A 24,313-nucleotide genomic window follows, 5' to 3' on the forward strand; every position below is an offset into this window, starting at 1 on the left:
GTAACAATTAAAGATTTAAACTTACTGAAAGTGCAGATTTTTTCTAAAATAAAAAAATTGGGGCTGGAGCGATAGCACAGCTGGTAGGATGCTTGTCTTGCATGCAGCCGACCCGGGTTTGATTCCCAGCATTCCATATGGTCCCCCAAGCACCACCAAGAGTAATTCCTGAGTGCATGAGCCAGGAGTAACCCCTAAGCGTCGCTGGTTGTATCCCAATAAGCAAAAAAAAAAAAAAATTATCAAAGAAGAAAAAGAGGTGTCGCAGGAGAGAACTGGCAGGGTTTGTGGGATAATGGTGGGGAGATCCTAAAATTCTGAAACACTCTGGTTGAGGAGCTCTGCAACTGACAGAGGACTTCAATAGTACTGTAAACTATGATCCCCCCATTAAAAAATTAAGACCAACTAAAACAGAAATAGTAATGACACAAAGAGGAGGAGAGAGAAGGGGAGAGGGAAGGGGAGGGGAGGAGAGGAGAGGGAGGGAGAAAGTAGAGCAGGAGAATGGAGACACCCAGGGCTTCCAAGTGCCTGCCTTGCCACCATAAAGTCAGAGTGTTGATTGCTGGTGCCACCACTGCTTGCACGAGAGTGGTCCTACAGGCTCTGCTCATGGAACAAAGTCGCTCTGCTCAGTGTGTGATCCTGATGCCATAAGTGATTTCAAGTCACACCAACCAGTGCTTATGTGAGCAGCAAGCATAGTTTCTTTCTTTTTTCCCTTTTTTGTTGGAGGGGTTTACTCCTGGATGTGTGCTCAGAAATCACTCCTAGCAGTGTTTGGGGCCACACAGGTTTCCAAGAATTGAACCTGAGTCAGACATCTGTAAGGCAAGCACCTTTCCCACTGTCCTGACTTCTCAGGAGCACCAAAAAGGAAAGAGATGTGACCCTGGGAGAGCATCCAATTAAAAAAAAAAAAGTGTGCACAATGCATCAAGCACCCCCTGGCAAGCACCATGACCGAGTATTCGAGCACCACAACCTGTCTGCCACCTCCATTGAGCACAACTAAAGGCTGCCAGGAAACTCCAAGGCATGTGTGTATAGACAATAGTTATTGCAACAACAAAGGGAAGGAGGAAAGAAACAATTTTTTTTTCAATAAAGTATATATGGCTGGGAGATAGTTCAAAAGACCTGGGTGCATGCTTAGCATCTGGTAAGTCTGGGGTTCAATCCTTGGCACCAAATGGTCCCCTGAGCATTGCTGGGTGCAGCCCCAGAGCACAGAGCAGGAGCAGCCTCCAGTACGGTACTATGTGGCCCAGTAAAGCAAATGACCCCCCAAAAAGTGAGCAGGAGATATTTCCAAGCAGTTGAACACAGCAGAGCCAGGAGTAAGACCTGAGCACAGCCAGGTGTGTTTGCCCCCTCCCCAAGAAAGTAAAATCCTTTAAAAATATGGTGAAATACAGTGGTGAAGTATTGTTCTTTAAAAGTTTTGTCTGTTTTATAAGTATCTATATTAGGGACAGCAGTGGGGAGGTTGTCAGGACAGGTAAATTTATTTCCTATTGTGGACTGGTTTCAATTTCCTTAATTTTGGCATAAGTAAAAGCCACTGATTTATAGTAATGCGTTACTGAGCAGCTTCTGCAGCATTGCTGATACAAGAATGGGCTAGTGTGAATTAAGTAAATTTTAAGTAAATAAGAGGTTCTTTCTTATTATTCTAGAATGTTTAGTTTGTACACAATCACTAATATCTAATATAAATATAAGATTATAAACTGCTAAATGCCAGGGGAAGACGTTTGGGAAATTAAAAGAGATTATCATTAGGGAAACTGACTGAGGCCTGAGAAAACAGGAGGGGGCTAACAGGTCAGGTTTTTGAGGAAGTGTCTTCAAGCAGAGGCCAGAAATGTGAAAGGAATGGAAGAAAGTGACAAGGAATGTCTGCCCAGAAGATAGAAAATAGCAGCACCGGCAACAGGGTAAGGATGTGAAGTCAGTGAACAGAAGGGAAAACTACAGCCATCTAGATAGGGCTTGAGGGCAGGGAGAGCTTGAATGCAAAAAAGATAAAGGGAGAATTTAAAATATTCTGAAAGCAAGGACAATTCTCATTTAAAAGACCACTGGGTGGAAGAGATAGCAAAGCGCTGGAGTGGAGTTAGAGGAGATGCCAGGCAGAGAGAAGTGATCCAAAAACACTTAGGAAGCAAAGTGACAAGGTTTAGTGATGGCTTAGGTATGGGGGTTGAGGGAACAAGAGGTGTCGGACATAACAGCCCGAGTGAGGCGTGAGTGAAATGGGATGAGATGCACAAGGAACAGCTAAAAGGAGAGACGGGCGCTCAGCTTGTTCACTTAACAATAAAGACGCTAGAAACTGGAACTACATAGCATAAAAATTAATTCATTAAAGCATCACAAACAGGTTTTGATGACACAGTACTCTACTTTAAACAGTTACCTTCCGTAATGTATAATTCAAGCTCAGAAAAAGTTAGGATAAATTTCAAATATTCTGTGAGTATTTCACAAATACTCACAGTGACTGAAGCCATTCTGCATCTAAAAATATAGAGCAATGCTGTAACATAAGAAATGCTAAAATACCTAAGAAATGTACCCACTACCAGGCAGAAATCAGCCACTCAGCAAGTACAAACAAATAGCTCAAAATAGCAAGCCACTATACAAAGAAAAAGCCCACACTATAAAACATTTGTATGTACATTTGTGTGTACTAATAAGGCTGTTGATCAGAAAAGGGAACATTAATTGCTTATGACTTAGTGATCATCTCCTAATAGCAGATGCTGGTTCGATTCCCTAAGAGTCAAATTTCAATACCAGAAATTCTATCACCAGGCACTTCATTTTAGGGCCAGAAAGATTTAGCTCAAATGCTAGCACTGGAGCCTAGAATGTGTAGGGCACTAAATTCAATCCCCAACACCACCTGCACTCAGGGAATGGCCACTCAGCACACCTGGGTCAGCCCTGATGGGCTTTACAGGGCTGAGCTCTGCCTATTTCAGGGGCTGGAGAAACCATACAGAGGGTAAAGGCACTTGTCTTAGAGGTAGCCAGCCCTAATCCATACCCCATATTCTCCCCTGAGCAATCCCAGGGGCAATCCGTAAGCCCTGAATACAGTTGACTGTGGCCCAAAAACCTCAAAAAATATTTAAAAAAAAAACAAAAAACAAAAAAACAAAGAAAAAGAGGCTGGAGTAATAGCACAGCGGGTAGGGTGTTTGCCTTGCACTTGACCAACCCGGGTTCAATTCCCAGCATCTCATATGGTCCCCTGAGCACCTCCAGGGGTAATTCCTGAGTGCAGAGCCAGGAGTAACCCCTGCGCATCGATGGGTGTGGCCCAAAAAAAAAGGATAAAAGCAAAGAAAAAGAAAAAATATATCTTCACTACTCCCTTAGAAGTTGCTAGATAGGAAAAGAAAACAAAATGTAATAAAAAGCTTGTTGTTAACAGTAAAGCCACATCTTGGTTGGTAAAACAATGCAAAAGGTTAGAAAGAATTTAACAAAAATTTAAATGGAGATTACTGATGATTTTCTATGAATTTTCCTCCCTCAGGTCCAGGGGTTACCAGGAAAGTCCTGAAGAGTCCTGGAACTAAGTAAGGGATAATAGGATCACCTTGGGGCATTCAGAAACTGGAAAGTAAACTCAGGGCCTCATTCTTGCCCTGGGTGCTTTCGAAAGCCACTAAGACATCTTTATGACCCTGGAGATCATCACAAACAGCAGGAACTGCCCTAATCACTTCAGCACAATGGTGAAACCAGGGTTTGTATTCATCACCTTGCAACTTCCTGCTAACCAAGGCCACTGAGTCATCTTCATATCTTATGATTTTTCTTTTTCTAATACTCCCATTTCCAATTCTATTTTGGGATGTCCGGTTTTGGTATGGCTGGGTTTTTACTAATACTGGGATCAAATTCAAGGTCTATATATACAAGGGAAGTGGTCTACCCTGAGCTACATCCAGGACATGTTTCAAGGTTTTCTAACAAATAATGGACTTGAGGGGAAGGCGGGTTCACCCCCAGAAATGCCAGGAACTAGCCCTGGCTCACTGCTTAGGGGTTGCTCCCAGTGGTGCTTAGGGGATCTAGAAGTGTGGGGACCAAACCCAGGCCTTCTGCAAGCAATTCAAGCTCTCCACCCTTTGAGCTAGCTCCCTGATCCAGAAACATATTTTTTATTAATGTTCACTATTTGCAAAAGTCATGCTGATAGAAAAATCAGAAAACAAGACAAATTGGAACTAGAGAGACAGTACAGTGGGTAAGGTGCTTGCCGTGCACACAGCCAACCAAGGTTCAATCCCCATCATCCCATATGGTCCCCAGAGAACAACCAGGACTGATTTCTGAGTTCACAATCAGGTAGTAACCCCTGAGCATTGCTGGGTGTAGCCCAAAAACAAGCAAAAAAGACAAATTACCCACAATTTCACCAGAAGTAACAGCTTCAATATATTATAAGTAAGCTTTTCCTGTGTATGCTTAGGAGTGAAATGTGATCTACATTGATCTATTTCATAATTGTTCTCACATGTAAAATCATCTAAAACAATGACGGTGACAACAGAATGCTGCTATGGTAAGTAGACAGACAGACCTGAAAAAGTACTCAGCAGAGCTACCAGAAGAGGCGGGATTAACTAAATCCAAAAGGAACAAGAATGTGGCCAAGGAGCCAGAAAGATAGCACAGGAGTTCAGGTGCCTGCCACGCATGTGGTCAACGTGGTTCAATTCCTGACATTCATGTGGTCTCCTGAGCATTTCCAGATAGGAACCAAAAACAAAAATTGAGGGGCTGGAGTGATAGCACAGCAGGTAAGGCATTTGCCATGCACATGGCCGACCTGGGTTCGATTCCCAGCATCCCATATGGTCCCCTGCACATTGCCAGGAGTAATTCCTGAGTGCAGAGCCAGGAGTAACCCCACGTGCATCACCGGGTGTGACACAAAAAGAAAAAAAAATTGAGTAACAGAAGAATGTGATCAAATATCAACCCTGAATCAACCTGGAGAGAGGGATGGATTTGATGGAAAGGCAAGTGATCAGCTGGACAAAGGCTTACTAAGAGAGTAAGAAACAATTACAGGGGCTGGAGCAATAGTACAGCAGGTAGGGAGGCTGCCTTGCACACGGCCAACCTGGGTTTGATCTCCAGTATTCCACATAGTCCCAGAGCACTGCCAGGAGTAATTTCTGAGTGCAGAGCCAGGAATAACTCCTGAGTGTGGCTGGGTGTGATGAAGAAAGAAAGAGAGAAAGAAAGAAAGAAAGAAAGAAAGAAAGAAAGAAAGAAAGAAAGAAAGAAAGAAAGAAAGAAAGAAAGAAAGAAAGAAAGAAAGAAAGAAAGAAAGAAAGAAAGAAAGAAAGAAAGAAAAGAGGGAGGGAGGGAGGGAGGGAGGGAGGGAGGGAGGGAGGGAGGGAGGGAGGGAGGGGAGAAAGGAAAAGTTACAATTGTTCAGGAGGCGGGGTGAAATGGGCCATAAAGGTGTGAGCTTGAACAATCAGCATTTCCCAAAGATTAGGATGCTGGAAGCAGAGGGGACTCATTGGGAGTCTTAAGGAGTAAAATTACAATAATCCAATATTTTAAACTTATATTGTAGATTTCACAAAACCAGTTTTGTGAATCTACTTACTTTGTAGATTTCACAATATAGGTAAAGATAAGAAAAAACAATTTTTAAAAAGAAAGAAAGAAAAATACAGTGCTCTTAACTATAGCACAGCTCCCCAAAAATTCACATTGGTGATAAATGTGAAGGGTTGAAAAGGTAGTACATCAGGTAGGGCACCTGCCTTGCACACAGCCAACCCAGGTTTGATTCCTGGCACCCCATATGATCCCCTGAGCACCTCCAGAAATAATACCTGAGTGTAGAGAAAGGAATAACTCCTTAGCATCTCTAGGTGTGTCCCAAAAACCAAAAAAAAAGTAATTTAAGAAAACAAGAAGGGGGTCAGAGAGATAATATAGCAGGTAATGCACTTGCCTTGCATGAGGCTAACCCAGGTTTGATCCCCAGCACTTCATACGATCCCCAAGCGTGCCAGGATAAGCCCTGTGCACTAGTGGGTGTGACCAAAAAAAAAAAAAGAAAGAAAGAAAATGAAAGTGAAGAGAGAGGGCAGTACAGCAGGTAGGGTGCTAGCCTTGCATGCCACTAACCCAGGTTCCAAATAGCATCCAAATAGAGTCCCTCAAGCCCTACTAGGAGTGATCCCTAACACAGAGCCAGAAGTAAACCCTGAGCACTGCCGGTTGATACCCGCCAAAAAAGTAATAACAGGGGCCAGCAATAGTACAGCTGGTAAGGCACTTGCCCTGCATGCAACCAATCCAAGCCTCTACACTCCAAGCCCACTAAAAGTGATTCCTGATGGGGCTGGAGCAATAGCACAGCCGGCAGAGCCTTTGTCTTGCACGTGGCCGACCCAGGTTTGATTCCCAGCATCCCATATGGTCCCCTGAGCACCGTCAGGAGTGATTCCTGAGTGCAGAGTCAGGAGTAACCCGTTTGCATCACTGGGTGTGACCCAAATAAAGAAAAAAAAAAAAAGGGGGGTGATTCCTGAGTGCAGAGCCAGGAGCAACCACTGAGCCATCGCTGGGGGTGGCCAAAAAAAAAAAAAAAAAACAGGTTGTCTTTTTTGTTGTTGTTAAAATAGTTGTTAAGAAGTTGTTAAGAGAGAAGCTTGGGATATTCCTGCCAATAAAACAGAATCACCGGACTGCATGTTTCCCCAGCACTGGTCCTCCAAGCCCCATCCACCAATCAGAGCAAACACCTGCGTCAGCAAAAAAAGAAAAGAAAGCATGATACAAGCTACAACTAGGGAGGAATCTTACAATCATTACATGAAGTAAAAGGACCCAATCACATAGAAACACATACTATATGATTCCATTTACTTGAAAACTCCAGAATAAGTAAATGTATTGAAACAAATTGTCACTGGATAGGCTAAGATAAATGGAAAGTAAGTGCTAATAGGAATAGGGTTTCACTTTAAGGTGATAAAATGTTCTAAAATTGACTATGGTGATGGCTGCACAATCCAAAGCTTGCAGTAAAAACTATTAAACACACACACACACACACACACACACACACGCACACACACGCACGCATGATAGATAGATTGATGATGTGTGAACTGTATCCCAAAGCTGTTATTTAAAGAGAGGATATTTTGAGTGCCTCAGGCACTATGGCAAATTGCTGGAAAAACAACAAATGGGAAAACACACATACCCAACATCAACCCTTAAAGCTCAATATTCTAACAGGAAAGAAAAAGCAGTCAAGAGAAATTATAAAACTCTGAGAAGAGAAAAGAAAAAGGTTCACAGGGCCAAAGAGATATTAGAGAAGTAACATGGCTCACCTTCCAAGTGGCACAAGCTCCGTGGAGAACCACCAGGATAGAGCCCTGAGCACAAAGTCAGGAGTTGGCCCTGAATACCACCGGGTGTGGCCCAAAACCAAAACAGAAACAAAAAACTAAAAAGGTTCACAGAATGTATGCCAGGGATACCTAAACTACTGCGGGGGTGGGGGGGTAATGAGGTTCCAGAAAAGAATTTAATGAGGGGCTGGAGCAATAGCACAGCGGTAGGGCGTTTGCCTTGCACGAGGCAGACCCAGGTTCAATTCCAGCATCCCATATGATGCGGATTCAATTCCTAGCATCCCATATGGTCCCCCGAGCACCGCCAGGAGTAATTCCTGAGTGCAGAGCCAGGAGTAACCCCTGAGCATGGCTGGGTGTGACCAAAAAAAAAGCAAAAAAAAAAAAAAAATTCAATGAACAGATTCCCAATCTTTATCTGATATTCAAATAATATGATTTTGGGGGCTGGAGTCATAGCACAGCGGGTAGGGCGTTTGCCTTGCACGCATCCAACCCGGGTTCAATTACCAGCATCCCATATGGTCCCCTGAGCACCACCAGAAATAATTCCTGAGTGCAAAGCCAGGAGTAACCCTGTGCATCGCCAGGTGTGACCCAAAAAGCAAAAAAAAAAAAAAAAAAAAAAAATCAAATAATAGGATTTTTAATCAAGTATTATTCAGCTTCTCCAAATGTTTAGCTGTTGCTGTTTTTATTGTTGTGGGGGAGCGGGTGCGCACCCAGTGCTGGGGTTACTCCAAATTCTCTGCTGAATGCCCTGAACAGAGGTGCTGGAAAGCCATGTAATGTCAGGGATCAAACAAGGGCCTCCCACATACAAAACATGACCCCTTCCCTTTGAGCTATCTCTTAAAACATTCCTTCTTTCTTACAAAACCCTAATGGACTTTTTAAACACTTGTAAATAAATACCACTTGTGCTCTTGCAATGTTTAAAACTTTTATTAAATCTAAAAAATCAACCGACAAAAAATAACGAAATGTAACAAATCTCCAACTTAAGAGTACCAAGTTTCTGAGATGCTATGCAAATTACATGCAAACCTTTTGTACACTTTAAAATAAGAGGTCGGGGGCGCTAAAACGCCCTGTAATACATTCAAAACAAGGTAGGGCTGCTTGGTGCTTGGCATAGAGGAGTAAGGATTGTAAAGGAAACAATGTGCTACAAAGTGAAAATAGACCTTTAAAAATAAAAGTAATTCTCAACACTAGAAATAGACTATTAATAACTGTTGTCATGGAAACAGTGAAGCTAAATTTCCCGAGGTTAAAAATAAACATGCTGCAAATTCAAGAGGTTGATGTAGGGCAAGATCCGGTCCAAACAAGGTCGACCAAACCTTCCAAAAACTTTTCACTTACGTGCGTACCAACTGCAACTTGGAATCTATAGTTAGGAAGCTGCATGTGTTAAATGATCTCGCGGCGTTAATTTTCTCAGGGCTTTAAAAAAGTTTTCCCTTTCTTTTATGCGGGAAGGAACCCGACAGAACCCCAAACTAGACATCGCCCCACAACCAAAGCTACTCGAGCAAAGACGTGTGATGCAGCTCCGGGGAGACTGTACCCAAGCATCAGGGAAGTCCTGCTGATTCCATTGGCTGAGCAGGAGGAAAAGCCCAAGTTCGAGCCCCAGCCTACCTGGGCTACCTCCTCCACATCCCCACCCCACCTCACGTCCCCCGCCTGGTATTCCACGCGACCCGAACCAACTCACTTACTAAACACCCACTGTCTACACAGCACCGTGCCTTCAGGCTCTGCAGGAAGAGGTGGCCCTCAAGCCGGAAAAAAAAAAAAAAAAGCACCCAAAGAACAGTCAGGGGAACTGAGAGAACTCTGAAGTGGCGCCGGGAGCTTTGCGACGGGGTGGTCAGGACAGAAATGCCCATCCGCACTCCCCAGAGCAGGTCAATAGTGCCCGGGAGCGCCAGGCCTGGCCTCCCCGGAGTCGGCCGCAAACCCGGCAGGAAGCGGGGAAAGAGAGCCGGGGGGGAGGCGTCCACTCGTGGACCGCCCGCGCGCCCCGCTGCTGCTGCGAGCGCGACCCCGACGCGGGCCCCGGGACGATCGGCAAACGCGGCGAGCCACCCCCCGTGAGGCCGGAGTGGGCTGTCGCCCCCCTTCCTCCCGGGCGATCGCGGCCGGCCTCTCCCCCTCCAGCATGACAGTCGCGGCGGACGCCCAGCCAGGGCGTCTCTAACGCGGCGCTGCCGCTCCTCCTCCTCTCCCACCCCCCGCGCCCGGGACGCCGCCACCCCAACCCGCGGCCGGGCTCACGGGGGCGCGGGGGGGGGGGGGGTGCGAGGGGGCCGGCAGTGCCGGGAAGACCGTCCTGCTCCCTCCCCTCACGGCTCCCATCCCCCGGACTCGGGCTGGGGGGAGGGGAGGACGCGCTTACCTGGAGCGCGCGTGGAGGCGAGGACGCGACCCCGAGGAGGCAGATGAGACTTGCCCTCCGACCCCGCAGCCCCGGGATATTTGGGAGACTTGTTCCGCACGGGGTGACAGCTGTTCGCCGCGCACGCGCACCAGGTCCCAGACGCCCGCTCGCGCCGCCGCCGCCGCCGCCGCCGCCGCCGCCGCCGCGCACCCTCCCGTCGAGGGCCGGGAGGCAGAGGCGAGGGCTCGCGCAGGGCGCCTGCCGGCTGTCCCCGCGCGAGGGCGCGCGCGCCGTCACGTGACCGCGGGGGCCCGGCACTTCGTGGGTCACGTGAGCTTCCAAACTGCTTAAAGGTGCCCGGCACCTTCAGGCTCCCGACTTCATCTGCGGCGCGGTTCGCCGGCCTGAGCTACTGGCGCTGGTCTGGCTTCCTGGAGCCGGGCAGCGTCCCCCACCCCGCCACCACACACACACACACACACACACACACTTGGCCCCGGAGCAGAAGGCACTAGAACAGAAGGAAAGCGCAGGTGCAGAGCGCCCTGCCCGGAAGCGCCTTGGCCAGTCCCCGCAGGGCTGGACCTGATGGAGTCCACGCGCCACACGTCGTCCGGGGCTCCGACGCGGGCCTATGGCGGCCTCCGGCGGGCGGACGTCAGAAGTGGCGTTGCCATGGGTGGGGCGTTGGAATGCCCAGCTTAGCCTGGCGGGGATGTCGGGGCTTCGTTCCGGGCGGCAAATGACAGCGTCTTACGAAGCTGACCGAAGTGGGAGCGCCCGAGCAAGAGAAAGGTGGCCACGCGCCACGCCTGGAACGAGTAACTCTCCAGTCAAACCAACGCCGTTAGCCCGGGAGCGAAACTGCCCCTGTGGCTGGCGCTAGTGGGTAGCAGGTGTGTGCTTGAGCACTGAAAGTGGATCGGAACCTGGACTGCAGAGTTTTCACACAGCAGTTGAACATGCGCTGTTCATAAGACAGCAGTTTTATATGGGCTCTTGTAACAGGAAGTGCAGGTACCTCGGCCCCCGAAAGTGGCTTTTAATGAGCTTGCTTCAACTTGTAGCCTCTGTGCTCTAACTCCGCCTTGGCAGGTGTCAGAGGGAACCACACAAACCTCATTTAAGCCTTTGTACGCCAAAAACAGATGGGTGAGCACCAGATGTTTTGCAAAGCTGAACAATTTGTTTTAACTTCCTGCTAAGTTCACAGCTGAGTATCTTGCAGTATTTCCCCTAACGTTCTCTAAGAAAGACATTCAACTAAAAAAGACTGGGCAAATCTTTAAACTACTGAGCACACATTGGGGATGTCTAATAAGCCTTTCAGCTGCAATGCAATTTCAGACTACGTAAACGTTTCAAAGGGCCCACTTCCAACTCTACTGAAGTGGCTTCTGAAGGAAGGAGCATTGACAATATGTTTTTAAATATTTAAATTAACACGGGGCTAATGGTATTGTGGGGCCTTCCTTTCTTTGACTGTTAAATAGGAAACAAGTTTTTGGGTTTGGGGTTTTGGGACCACACTGGGCACTGCTCAGGACTTACCTCCTGGCTCTGCACCCAAGGATCACTCCTGGCAATGTTTGGCGAATCGTAAGGGGTGTCAGGGATCAAACCTGGGTGGGCCATTTGTAAGGCAAGCACCCTGCCCTGGAAAGAAAATACCAATTCTCTCAAGCCCCTGAATTGGTATTTTCTAAATATGTATATCATGAGAATTCCAACTTTCCTGCGTAACATTTGGAAACCCTAAAACAGTAAGTATATCCCCTGATATTTAGTGTCTGTTGTGACAAGCCTCCAGTTGTTGGGAAAGATGAGTAAGGAGAGGCTACTAAAATCTCAGGGCTGGGACGAATGGAGACCTTACTGGTGCCCGCTCGAGCAAATCCATAAACAACGAGATGACAGTGGTACAGTGACTGTGACTTTAAGGCCTTTTCATATAGGGTCAGAGCAATAGTACAGCAGATAGAGCATTTGCCTTGCATGCGACCAATCCGGGTTCAATGACCAGCATCCCATATGGCCTCCAGAGCACCCCAGGAGTAATTCCTGAGCACCAAGCCAGGAGTAACCCCTCAGCATTGCCGGTGTGGCCAAAAGGGGGGGGAACCTTCCTATATTAATATTAAATTAACATTGTAGGCCCACAAGATAGTTCAAGAGGCTGAAGTTTGCATGATTTGCATCAGAAGTCCTAGTTTCAATCAGAGAACTGAAGAACTGGACTGGGTATAGCTGAGTACAGCTGAATGTGGCCCAAAATAAAACAAAATAGAAAGTTAGTATTAAGTTAGTGAAGTCAAGCCAGAGAGAGAGTACAGTAGATAAGCCACTAGCATTGCATGCAGCTAACTCAGGTTCAATCTCTAGCATTTCATCAGAAATCCTGGAGTGATTCTGAGCACAGAGCCAGAATTAAGCCCTGAGCACAGCTAAGTGTGTGTGTGATCCAAATCATAGTTATTGAAGTTATTAGACCAATTATTGAAGTCATTAACCTCATATTAATCTTTTTAATTATTTAATGAATAGATATTCTTTCCTCTTCTTACAGGTATAAAATCATAGTTCACTGATTAAGAAGCATGTCAAGCAGATAGTAAAATCCAGAGTCCTTAGGAACTCATATACTGTATTAGACAACAGCCCGGTACACTTGAATAAAAATTTTGGAAACCTGTGCCAAAAAGACTGCTCAACAGGCTGAGTTCTTGCTTTTCATGCAGGAGGTCCAGGCTTGCTTCCCAGTACCATTTGTTCCTCCAAGCTGTTCAGGAACAAGCATAAAGCTGAAAGTAGCCCCAAAAAGGATCAAACTTCAGATCTCATGCCTGAAAGTCACCTTTCCCACTGAGCTGTCTCTGGACCCCTCTATTTGTCTTGATGCATGCCCACAATTTATGTTTCATTTCATTATTTCTGAGCTGTCATCAAGTTAATTTGAAATTAAAAAAACGAAGCTCCTTTTGTTATATGTTTACTATATTCTTATTGTTTGGGGGTTTTTTTGGGTTTGGGGGGGTTGGGGTTTTTTTTCCGCTTTTTGGGTCACACCCAGCGATGCTCAGGGGTTACTCCTGGCTCTGCACTCAGGAATTTCTCCTGGCAATGCCTGGGGGACCATATGGGGTGCCGGGGATCAAACTCGGGTAGGCCACGTGCAAGGCAAGCACCCTACCCTCTGTGCTATGCATCCAGCCCCTGTTTGTTTTGTTTTTAAGCCATGCCTGATGGTATTCAAGGACTACACCCTGTTCTATACTCAGGTCACACCCAACAATGCTCAGGGGATCATATGTGTCAGAAACTAAAGCCTGGCAAGCACTCTAACCCTCTGAGTTTTCTCCCTCCTCCCCTAAATGTGTACATACGTTTAGTATTTACAACCACTTTGGAAAACTGTTTGACATTGTCTTTAATGTTGAATATATGCATTTCCTATGACCAAGAAATCTCTCTCCAATGCATATACAAAATAAATATGTATATATACATCAAATACCTGTTAGGAAGCAGCTAGAGAAATATTATAGGGCTTAAGGTGCTTTCTATCCACTCAGATGATCCCAGTTCAATCCCCAGCACTGCCTGAGCATGTGAGCATCACTGAGTGTGACCCAAACATGTATACCTGTATGCAAGCATGCTCACGCACACACACACACACAGTACTAGGAGCATTATTTATAATTATCAAAAGCCTTATCTCTAGAGCAAGTGATATCTCAAAAGGCTGAGAGCATGTTTTTCATGTGGGAGGTCCAGGTTCAATTCCCAGAACTACATATGACTCCCACCACCATGCCACGAGTAGCCCTTAAGCACCTTTAAAAAAAGAAACAAAAATAGCTAGTTAGATGGCCCAAAGACTGGAATATATAATATATACTTTATATATTTATATTCTAAGTTTATAGTTTATAGTCTATGTGACCCAAGTTTGATCCCAACTGTCACAGGCTCTCCCTCAAGCAGTACACTGCTGGAAATCAATCCCCCAAGCACTGTGCTGAGAATAGTTCCTGAGAATCACCAGTGTGACCAATAACTCCCATTTAACAACTATAAGTTGGGCCAATATTTTAGTACCGCGGGCAGGGCATTTGCCTTCCTTTTGGGGCCAACCCAGGTTCGATCCCCGGCATCCCATATGGTCCCCTGAGCATCACCAGGAGTGATTCCTGAGTGCAGAGCCAGGAGTAATCCCTGACCATCGCCGAGTGTGATGGTATAATAGTACCTATTGTATGCATACAGCCGACCTGGGTTCAATCCCTGCCACCCTATATGGTCCCCCACGCACTGGTAGGAGTAATTCCCGAATGTAGAACCAAGATTATCCCCTGAGCATTACAAAGTGTGACAAAACAATAACAAAAAACATGTAATTCATGTTTGTAGATTTAACAACAGTGAAAAGAAACCATTAGTTTGGGAGAATAGCCAAGTATGTTTTCTCTTAGATCTGAGATAAAGACACTCCAGATAAAGAGAAAAAAGTTTTAAGCCCATGATATCCCTTTGGTGGGAAAGGTAGTCCAAATGGACCAGGGAAAGGTAAGGGTTCCCAAAAGTAGAGATAGAGTATGGGTAATATTTTCTGCCTTAGAGGCAGGGGGAGGGTGGAAAAGGGGGGGGTATACCCGGGATATTGGGGAATGTGCACTGGTGGAGGAATGGTTGTTTGATCATTGTGAGATTGTAACCCAAACATGAAAGCTTGTAACTATCTCATGGTGATTCAATAAAATTTTTTAAATTAAAAAAAAAGAAACGGTAAGGGTTCCAGTGATGGTTACTTTGTGATGAACTTCTGAAAAACATTCTAATTTATACCAAAATCAATCCACAGCTGTGTCTAGGGAAGACTTGGGAGAGAAACTACTTTATAATGGTTCCAATCTTAAGCACATCTTCTCCATTAATGGTTGAGGAGTAACCAGAACTTCTCACACATCCTTAATCACTGAAGAGTACTGGGATAAACTTAAAATATTCCTTTTTAAAAAAAATCTCTTCTGGGAGCCAGAGCAATAGTATAGCAGGTAGGGCATTTGCCTGGCACAAGGCTGACCCAGGTTCTATATGCAAAACCCCCAGGTACCACCCATTCACACACACACACACACACACATACACACACAACAGAAAAAACTATCTCTTTAGCCCTGGTGTATTGTTTGGATAGAGACCACATAGAATTGCTTTAACAATCTCTGGTGTTTAGAGAATTACAAAATTTTTTGTTTTTTTCTATGTTAATTTCTTTTCTGTTTCCAGTTGTTTGTTTGTTTGTTTGGGGTCCACCCTGTGGTGCTCAAGGACTACCCCTGCATCAGTGTTTGAGGGTCTCTCCCAAAGGGTCACTCAGAGTACCATGCCCAGTGTGAGACTGAATCCAGGATTCCAGCATATACTTTGGGGATCTCTCCCTAGAACAATATGGTCTCACAAAGTTGGAGTGCTTTACCTCAACAGAAATTGTTCTTTGAGTATCGCAAACAAGTATCCAATTGACACAAATTGGGGGTGGAGGTGTTATGTACTTGATTATAAAGAAACAAAAGCTGCTTTATCTTTTAATTTAGTCATATAATATTATTGCATTACTTATAGTATTTTATACATAAACTTCATGTTTACAAATTTGTAAATCAATACCTATGCATAACACATTATGTTTTACCACCAAAGGTCATCTTTTTAACCTTCTCAATACAATTGACTCCTTTTACCTTAATTTACTCATCCATCTCCCCCTTTTCTTCTGGTAACCTTTTGACTGTTTTTGTTTGGGGGCCATATCCAGCAATGCTCAAGCTTATTCCTGGCTCTGAGTTCATGGATAATTCTGGTGGGGCTTGGTCGAGACCATATGTGGTGCCATGAATAGAACCCCGGTCCAGTGTGCAAGAAAGCACCCTACTCACTATACCATAAGTCTAGTCCCTTTATCTTCAATTTTTCCTGGTTTTGATTTTTTTATTCTAACTTCATTCCTATAGCTTGACAGAACTGAAATTTCACTCTCTTGAATAAATTTTGTTTCATTAATAGCTAAGAGAGATATCGGGTAGGGCCTTTGCCTTGCACATGGCCAACATAGATTCAATCCCCAGCACCCCATATGGTCCCCAGAGCCCACTGGAAGTGGTTCCTGAACACAGGGGTCAGATAAGTGCTGAACGCAGTTGGTGTGATCCAAAAACCAAATTAAAAAAGAAAAACTACGTATTCCTTGGAGCCAGCAAGATAGTGTATCTATAGCAGGTAAGATGCTTGCTCTGCACACAGCTGACCTGATTTGATCCCCGACACCACATATGGTTGCCCAAACACTGCCAAGAGTGATCCCTGAGAGCATATTAAGAAGACTTGAGCACCACCAAATGTGGCGCGCGATTGCGCACGCACACACACACAAACACACACACACATACACACATGCACCCTGAAGCACAGAGAGATAGCAGAAAAGGCTGGAGTGCATGCTTTGCATACAGGAGATCTAGGTTCTTGCCCAAAAAAAGCTAACTTGGGCTGAAGAGATAGTACAGTGTGTAGGGTGCTTGCTTTATATGTGGCTGACAGGTTTGATCCCAGGCACCTGATATGGTCCCCCAAGCACCACCAGGAGTATCCCTGAGTGAAGAGCCAGGAGTAACAGGATTCAATGATTGTATGCTCGATGCCTTTAAGCACTAAAATGTGTACTCCATTTCTCGTTAATTTGTTTGTTGATCAGGAGAGGGATTTGTGGGGGACCTTATGGGGGAGGAAATCATTGAGCTAAACATGGAAGTGCTCAGGGACTATTTGTGGATCGCTATTCAGAAGTGAGGCATGGTGACACTCAGGGATCAAACCAAGGTAGCTGATACAGCCACTGTCAAGGCAAGTGCTTTACCTTGATAATAGGTACTAAACAAGAGGTACTACATACCCAAAGGTTCTCTTGGGCCCAAATTTGTTTTATTTTATTGGTGTAGGGAGGGTAGAGCCACACCTGGCTGTGCTAAGGGTTCACTCCTGGATCTGTGTTCCAGGGATCACTCTGCTGGAGGTGCTCAGGAAACTATAAGTGCTGGCAGCAATTGAAACTGGGTCAGCTGCATCCATTGCAAGCATCTTACCCTGACCAGTTGTACTATCTCTGCAACTCAATTGTGTATGTTTGTGAAGACTGTTAAATTTCATCCTGGAGCCATTAAGCCTTTGTATAAGAGATTACTAACATGTTAACCGCCATCAAATTTTGTGTGCTACCCTTGATAAATAAGCGGTGTACAGTATGAGAGGTTGTGTGGCTGCATTTGCTTAAGGAATTCTAAAATTTAGAATGATTATACAGCAGATTCACTCATGGGTAAGGCTCATCCAAGCCTTTAAAGAGTAAGGTGAGCATGGCAGTGGTTGAGTCCTGGAGGTTTTCAGCTGCCGGGGCTCTGTTGAGGCAGTGAGGGAAACTCACCCATCCCTCCCCTCCGAGTTGCCCCAGTGAAGTCAGCCTGGTGTGGGGTCTAGAGGCATCTCTGTGGCATATTGTTCTATGTTGCTCTCTTCTGGGAGCTTTATTTCTGGGTCTCTGGATCATGGCCATTTATAAGATTATATTGCGCTCTGCAGCTCATTTTTAATCACAATTTCTTTTCAGGGGAGAAGAGGGGCCCACACCCAGTTGTGTTCAGGGCTTACACTTGGCTCTGTATTCAGAAATCATTCCTGACAGTATACAGGAGAAGGATGATATGTGGTTATGTGCAACGGTTTTATTTGGGAGCCACACTAAGGTAATATGTGATTCAAACTGGAGTTAAAAAAACATGTAAGGCAAACAAACACCTTAACTCTTACACTATCTCTCTCTGGCCCTGAATGAATTGATTTTACTTTTATTATTTTCATTGGTTTTTGGGTTACACCCAAATTGGTTTTAGTTTTGCTGTCTCGGAGCTTGCCCAGCCTGAGCCCAGAAGCAAAGAGCCAGGCCAGGGAGCAGGAGGAGGGTACATCTTTGCCTCCCTGGCCTAGTCTATGTAACGTTACTGCACAGCCACAACCCCAAACCGAGCCCCGACTAAGTGCCAGAAAAGTACCCAGTATGCCATCCCCTGAACTCTGTCCAGCCCAAGTCTGCAAGGCCCCTACCAGTCTCAGGACTCTCCAACTTTCCTCTATAAGCTCCTGATGTATGTAAATGCAATCCTCCTTTAAGAACAGGTGAGAGTGGGGATGACCTCATTCCTACAAAAATACAAATACAGCAGTTTCCTGTGTACTACAGCACTTTCTGCAAGAACACCGAGTGTTTGATCTAAAAAAATGAAATCTTGGAGTCCCAGAGCCATACCCAGCGGTAGTTGGAGGCCCAACAACACCAAAGACCAGTCAGGGAATGATGTGGGGAGGACCTGAATGAGCCAGGCAGGTGCTCCAATCCTTTGAGTTGTCTCACTGGCTCCCCATTCAGAATTGTTCAAAGCTTTTCTATATTATAAGGGTTTCTTTCATTACCACTAGACGTTAATGTAGAGAGAAATTTTTTTCTTGAACTGAGAATATTTATATTTTTATTCTAGTCCCACACCTAAACCAATATGCTGGAGGAAAGTACAATGGGTAGGTCATGTGCCTTGCACACAGCTGACCTGAGTTTGGCTTGTTTTATTTTTGCTTTTTGGGTCACACCCAGCATTGATCAGGAGTTACTCCTAGCTCTGCACTCAGGAATTACTCCTGGCAGTGCTCAGGGACCCATATGAGATGCTGGGAATCAAACCCGGGTCGGCCGTATGCAAGGCTAACGCCCTACCCACTGTGCTGTTGCTCCAGCCCTAATCTGAGTTTGATCTCTGAGTACTCCATGTGGTCCTCTGAGGTCAGAAATAGTCCCTGAGCATCTCTGGATGTAGTCCAAAAACAAACAAACAAAAAGGCTATAAGTAAGTCTTGCTAAGGAAATTGACCATGATAAAGCAGACCATAAATTAGATTGTTGCAGGCAGATAGACTGCCCAAGGCGATGAGATTTTTCAGGAAGATTGAAGATGCTGTGAAATCATAGCTCTAATGTAGACTGAAGGCACCACCGAGATGCAGAAACTGAGCCACCACCCAAAGAGGGGTAGAGCACTCATCATCATTATCATCATCATCATCATCATCCCATTGATCATCAAATTTCTCGAGTGGTCTCAGTAATGTCTCCATTCGTCCTAGCCCTGAGATTTTAGAAGCCTCTCTTTATTCGTCCTTCCCAATGGTGCCGCATTGGAGGCTCTTTCAGGGTCAGGGGAATGAGAACCAGCATTGTTACTGGTTTTGGCATATGAATATGCTGTGGGGAGTTAGCAAGGCTCTCCCATGTGGGCAGGAAACTTTTGGTAGCTTGCCAGGTTCTCCCAGAGGGAGAACTAGGCTATAAGATGGAGCTTGGTTTTAAGTCTCTGGATGTTGACCGTTGGTGGGATTACATGGCGCCGGAGGCAGTCCCTGGGTGTGACAGCCTAGTTACTGAAAAATGGGGAATCTGGGTGGAAGAGGCCCAGTCCTGATCTGAGCAGGTTTGGAGGTCTCAGCCCTGGGTCCCACACACCTGGATTCCTCTGCCAGTTCATTCATGCGTGAACTCGTCCGAACGTGTGGAGAGGGGCCTTGAGCATGGCTGTGGCTAGGCTCCGGAGGTCTTCGGCCACAGGAGCGCTGCTCGGGGTGGGGAGGGAAACTGAAGCCCACTCACTCCGAGGGGGCCCCGGGGAAGACAGCCAGGCGACTGTCTGTATTGCTCTCTTCCGGGAGTTTGGTTTTATAGTCTCTGGCTGTGGGCTGTTGGTGGGATTACACTCTTAGAAAAGAATAACCTCCTAGAAGAACAAAAAGTCATGTCTATGGGCCAAAAGGTAGTACAGCTGGTAAGGCACCTGTATGCAGCCTACCTGGGTTCAATCCCTGGTACCCCATATGATCCATTTAGCCCTGCAATAGTACAGTGAGGAGTGCACTTGCCTTGCATGTGGTCGACCCGGCTTTGATCCCCAGCATCCCATATGGTCCCCAGAACTTACCAGGAGTAATTCCTGAGTTCAGAGCCAGGAGAAATCCCTGGCAATTGCCAGGTGTGCCCCCACCAGAGGTGGCCTATAGGTAACCTAGAGACAAGAATCAGGGGACTGGAACACATTGGTGGTGTAGGACAGGTATTTCTATTTATCTTTGCCACGAGAGCCAACAGGACTGTCCACATGGAAACTAAGTTACAAAACTTAGAAACATGTCCATTAAGGAAGGAGGTTGGAGAAGGGGAAGAGGGAACCTGAAGTCATGGTGGAGAGATGCTGACACTAGTGATAGGAATGAAGTTGAAACTCCATGGTTGACAACTTTGAGAAAGAAAGAAAGAAAAAAAGAAAGAAAAAAAGAGAGAAAGAAAGAAAGAAAGAAAGAAAGAAAGAAAGAAAGAAAGAAAGGAAGGAAGGAAGGAAGGAAGGAAGGAAGGAAGGAAGGAAGGAAGGAAGGAAGGAAGGAAGGAAGGAAGGAAGGAAGAGAGAGAGAGAGAGAAAGAGAGAAAGAGAAAGAAAGAAAGAAAGAAAGAAAGAAAGAAAGAAAGAAAGAAAGAAAGAAAGAAAGAAAGAAAGAAAGAAAGAAAGAAAGAAAGAAAGAAAGAAAGAAAGGAAGGAAGGAAGGGAGGGAGGGAAAAAGAAGAAAGAAAGAAAGAAAGAAAGAAAGAAAGAAAGAAAGAAAGAAAGAAAGAAAGAAAGAAAGAAAGAAAGAAAGAAAGAAAGAAAGAAAGAAAGAAAGAGAGAGAGAGAGAGAGAGGGAGGGAGGGAGGGAGGGGAAAATAAAGAAGAAAGAAAGAAAGAAAGAAAGAAAGAAAGAAAGAAAGAAAGAAAGAAAGAAAGAAAGAAAGAAAGAAAGAAAGAAAGAAAGAAAGAAAGAAAGAAAGAAAGAAAGAAAGAAAGAAAGAAAGAAAGAAAGAACTTCACTACTTCTCCCAATGTGTGTTTGGGATTTGTTTGTTTTTGGCCACACCCATGGGTGCTCCAACTTAATTCTGACTCTATCCGTAGGGATCACTCCTGGCAGGGTTTGGGAGATCATATAGCGTACAGGGGAATTGAAGCTAGGTTGGCCACATGCAAGGCAAGCACCCTACCCACTGGACTCTCTGGCCTCTGCTTCTTCTACTCTATCCCACCAGAAGTGACACAAAGTTATCTGAATGAAGCTGCTTTGTTTTATTTTCAGGGTTTTTGTTAGTTTGTTTTGTAAACCCTGGGCTGTACTCAGGGCTTACTTAGGAATCACTCCAGGTGGGGCTCAAGTGTTTTAAGTGGTGCAGGGATTGATCCAGGATGGGCCTTGTAGGATAGCCTACCTGCTGTACTATCTCCCAAGGCCTGAAGCTGCTTCTTTACAGGTCCAATTTAGAGAATTAATCAACTAACTAAATCTCTCTGCTATTAATTAGCTCTACACTAACAAATCAAGTGAACAAAGATTGAATGCAGATTCCATATAGAAAGCAAAACAATTAAAATTTTCCCCTTGATGTGGCTCTCATTATTATATAACAACAGCAAAAGACTAAAATGCAAATTCTGGGTGATGTGTGTTACTTACTAACTCAGTAAATATTCATTGAGTCCTCTTTAGAGGCAGAACTGGTAAGATGGCTCTGTGAGCACAAAGTGCCTCAATGATAAAAATTGTCTATAAATTGCAACTCTATATATAAGTTGGCCACCACTGACAAAATAATTTCTATTGATAGGGCTGGAGCAATAGCACAGTGGGTAGGGCATTTGCCTTGCACGCGGCCGGCCCGGGTTCAATTCCCAGAATCCCATGTGGTCCCCTGAGCATCGCCAGGAGTAATTCTGAGTGTAAAGCCAGGAAGTAACCCCTGTGCATTGCCAGAATTGACCCAAAAAGAAAAAAAAATCATTTCTATTGACCTAATTTCATTTGCTATATTTCAGAGGATTAATCATCTAGAAGTTATGTTGTTTAGTCCTCTTAATCTCTTCTTATTTTTAGGTTGGATATTCCTGGGCAGAGAGTCTCTTGCCTGCCACCTGGCTGTCCTCCCCAGGGGCCCCTCGAGGGGGTGGGCTCCAGCTTCCCTCCCCACCCCAAGCAGAGCTCTTGTGGCCGAAGACCTCTGGAGCCTAGCCACAGCCATGCTCAAGGCCCCTCTCCACACTTTCGGATGAGCCTCACACATGAAGGTACTGGCAGAGGAACCCAGGTTTGTGGGACCCGGGGCTGAGACCTCCAAGCCTGCTCAGATCGGGACTGGGCCTCTTCCACCCAGATTTCCCATTTTCCAGTAGCTAGGCGGTCACACCCAGGGACTGCCCCCCTCCCCCGCGCCATGTAATCCCACCAATGGCCAACACCCAGAGACTTAAAACCAAGCTCTTGGAAGCACACAGCTGCAAAGAGGCATCTTATAGCCTAGTTCTCCCTCTGGGAGAACCTGGCAAGCTACTGAGAGTTTCCTGCTCACAGGGGAGAGCCTCACAAACTCCCCATGGTGTATTCATATTCCAAAACCAGTAACAATGCTGGTTCTCATTCTCCTGACCCTGAAAGAGCTCCAACGCAGCAGCATCGTTGGGAAGGACAAGTAAAGAGAGGCTTCTAAAATCTCAGGGCTAGGATGAATGGAGACGTTACTGAGACCGCTCGAGAAATTCGACGATCAACAGAATGATGATGATGATAATGATGATATTCCTGGTCAATTTCTGGCAAAATTGTCTTTTGGTTGGGCCCAAGAGAGTACAGTGAGTAGCACACTTGCTTACCTTGTATACAGCCAAGCCAGGCTAACTCTCCAGCCAGAATTGATCCCTAAGCACTGTGCCAGGGGTAAGCCCTGAACTCCACCGGGTGTGGACCCAAAACAAAATAAACAAACAAAAACTCTCTTGAAAAGGGACCTGGAGACAATATAGTAATTAAGGTGCATGTGCCTAACCCTTTTTAGATTTCCAGCATCACATGGTCCCCCGGGCATTGTAGGGTGCATCCTTAGAGGTCCCCAAGCACTATTGAGTGTGACCCTGGAGTCCACAACACCGCCTGGTGGTCCAGGTATCCCTGGCACAGCAGAACCAAGCAGCAGTACATCCTTGGACCCATGGCCCGAATCAAAGGCCCACTTGGCAGTAGGCCATGAGTTACAGGAGGAGCATCAGGACATCCTGAGGACTGCTTGGGAGGTCCTCCTTCTATCCTACCCCACCCATAAAAAAAGAATGTCTCAAGACCCTCCGGAGAGACAGTGCAGCACTAGGTAGGGAATTTGCTTACCTGGTTAGATCTCTAGCATCCCATATGATTCCCCAAGCACCACTAAGGAGTAATTCCTGAGTGCAGAACCAGGAATAATCCCTGAGCCATGAGTAACCCCTGAGCATTGCCAGGTGTGACCCCAAACCACCCACCCCCCAAAAAAAAGTCTCTCAATAAAAGCCACATCTATGTCTGATGCTATTTTAGCTTCATACTTCTTTTGTGTTTATTTGTTTGGGGGCCCTCAGAAATTTACTTTGGCAGTGCTCATGGGATCATATGGGGTGCCAAGAATCAAGCCCGGGTCAGCTGGTGCAGGGCAAGCACCCTACTCTCTGTACTATCTCTCTGGACCCCTCATATTTGCTTTTAAGCATCTAAGTTACAATGAGTTTACAAAAACTCAAACTAAGGTGCATTCTGTAAGATAATGGATTCTGGGGGCCCAGAAAAAAACTCAGTGACAAAAAGTGGCTGTCTTGAAAGACCAGGGCCATGATCTCTATTGCCATTCCGGGGGCTGAGCATAGTCCCACGAGATCACTGCTATCTGGAACCCCTGGTACTACAACTAAGTGTGCAATCTTCCATGTACAGTTCAGTTTGTGTGAGCATTGCACCCAAAGACATGCAAATTCTGTGACCCCTGCCCAACCCCCACCCCAGGTACCCCAAACACATGTGTGAGCACCACACCAATTCCAGGTGAGCACTAAAATGTGCTATAACACAGGCCACTGGCAAGCATGTATTTAAGAATGTCAACTAAAGGGAGAAACCCTTGGTGTTCACAACAAGAGCAATGAGAAGGGGAGAGGGAAAACCCCCACTGGACTGTATTCAGCAAAAAGCTACAGTAATGAGGGGGTGGGGAGGGATGGGACTGAGCTGCAAAGTGCAGGCCTTGCATGGATGAGGCCCTGGAGTCAAGGTCAGGGACTGATGAAATAAAGAATAAAGGAAGACTGGACAATTAACATTATGGCTTATGTAATAACAGATTTTCAGCACAGTTGTATCTTTTCTTGTCTAAAAAAAAACTGAGTTCAGACACAGAACAAAAAGGAGTAAGCACATCCCATTCTGTCTCACTTATCTAGTTAAATAGGAAAATAAAAATTAAGAACAGAAATCAGTAAAACTCTAGATAGAAAAACAACACAGAAAATCAACAAAACAAACAGAC

General features: G+C 45.6%; 1 protein-coding gene across 3 annotated transcripts in view; it reads right to left on the reverse strand.

Annotated features, from left to right (window-relative positions):
* KDM4C (lysine demethylase 4C) overlaps positions 1 to 10,034 on the reverse strand; it is a 432,788-nt gene extending 422,754 nt beyond the window's left edge. Inside the window, exon 1 of one of the 3 annotated variants that reach the window (XM_055145808.1) lies at positions 9,835 to 10,012. The gene's annotated coding sequence lies outside the window, so the exon portion shown is untranslated. Of the gene's footprint in view, positions 1 to 9,834 lie in introns of all 3 variants that reach the window. The other 2 variants (XM_055145803.1, XM_055145813.1) reach the window with 2 other exon arrangements.
* Positions 10,035 to 24,313: the final 14,279 nt, after the last annotated feature.

This window comes from Sorex araneus, chromosome 1, assembly GCF_027595985.1.
Source record: "Sorex araneus isolate mSorAra2 chromosome 1, mSorAra2.pri, whole genome shotgun sequence".
Taxonomy (NCBI): Eukaryota; Metazoa; Chordata; class Mammalia; order Eulipotyphla; family Soricidae; genus Sorex; species Sorex araneus.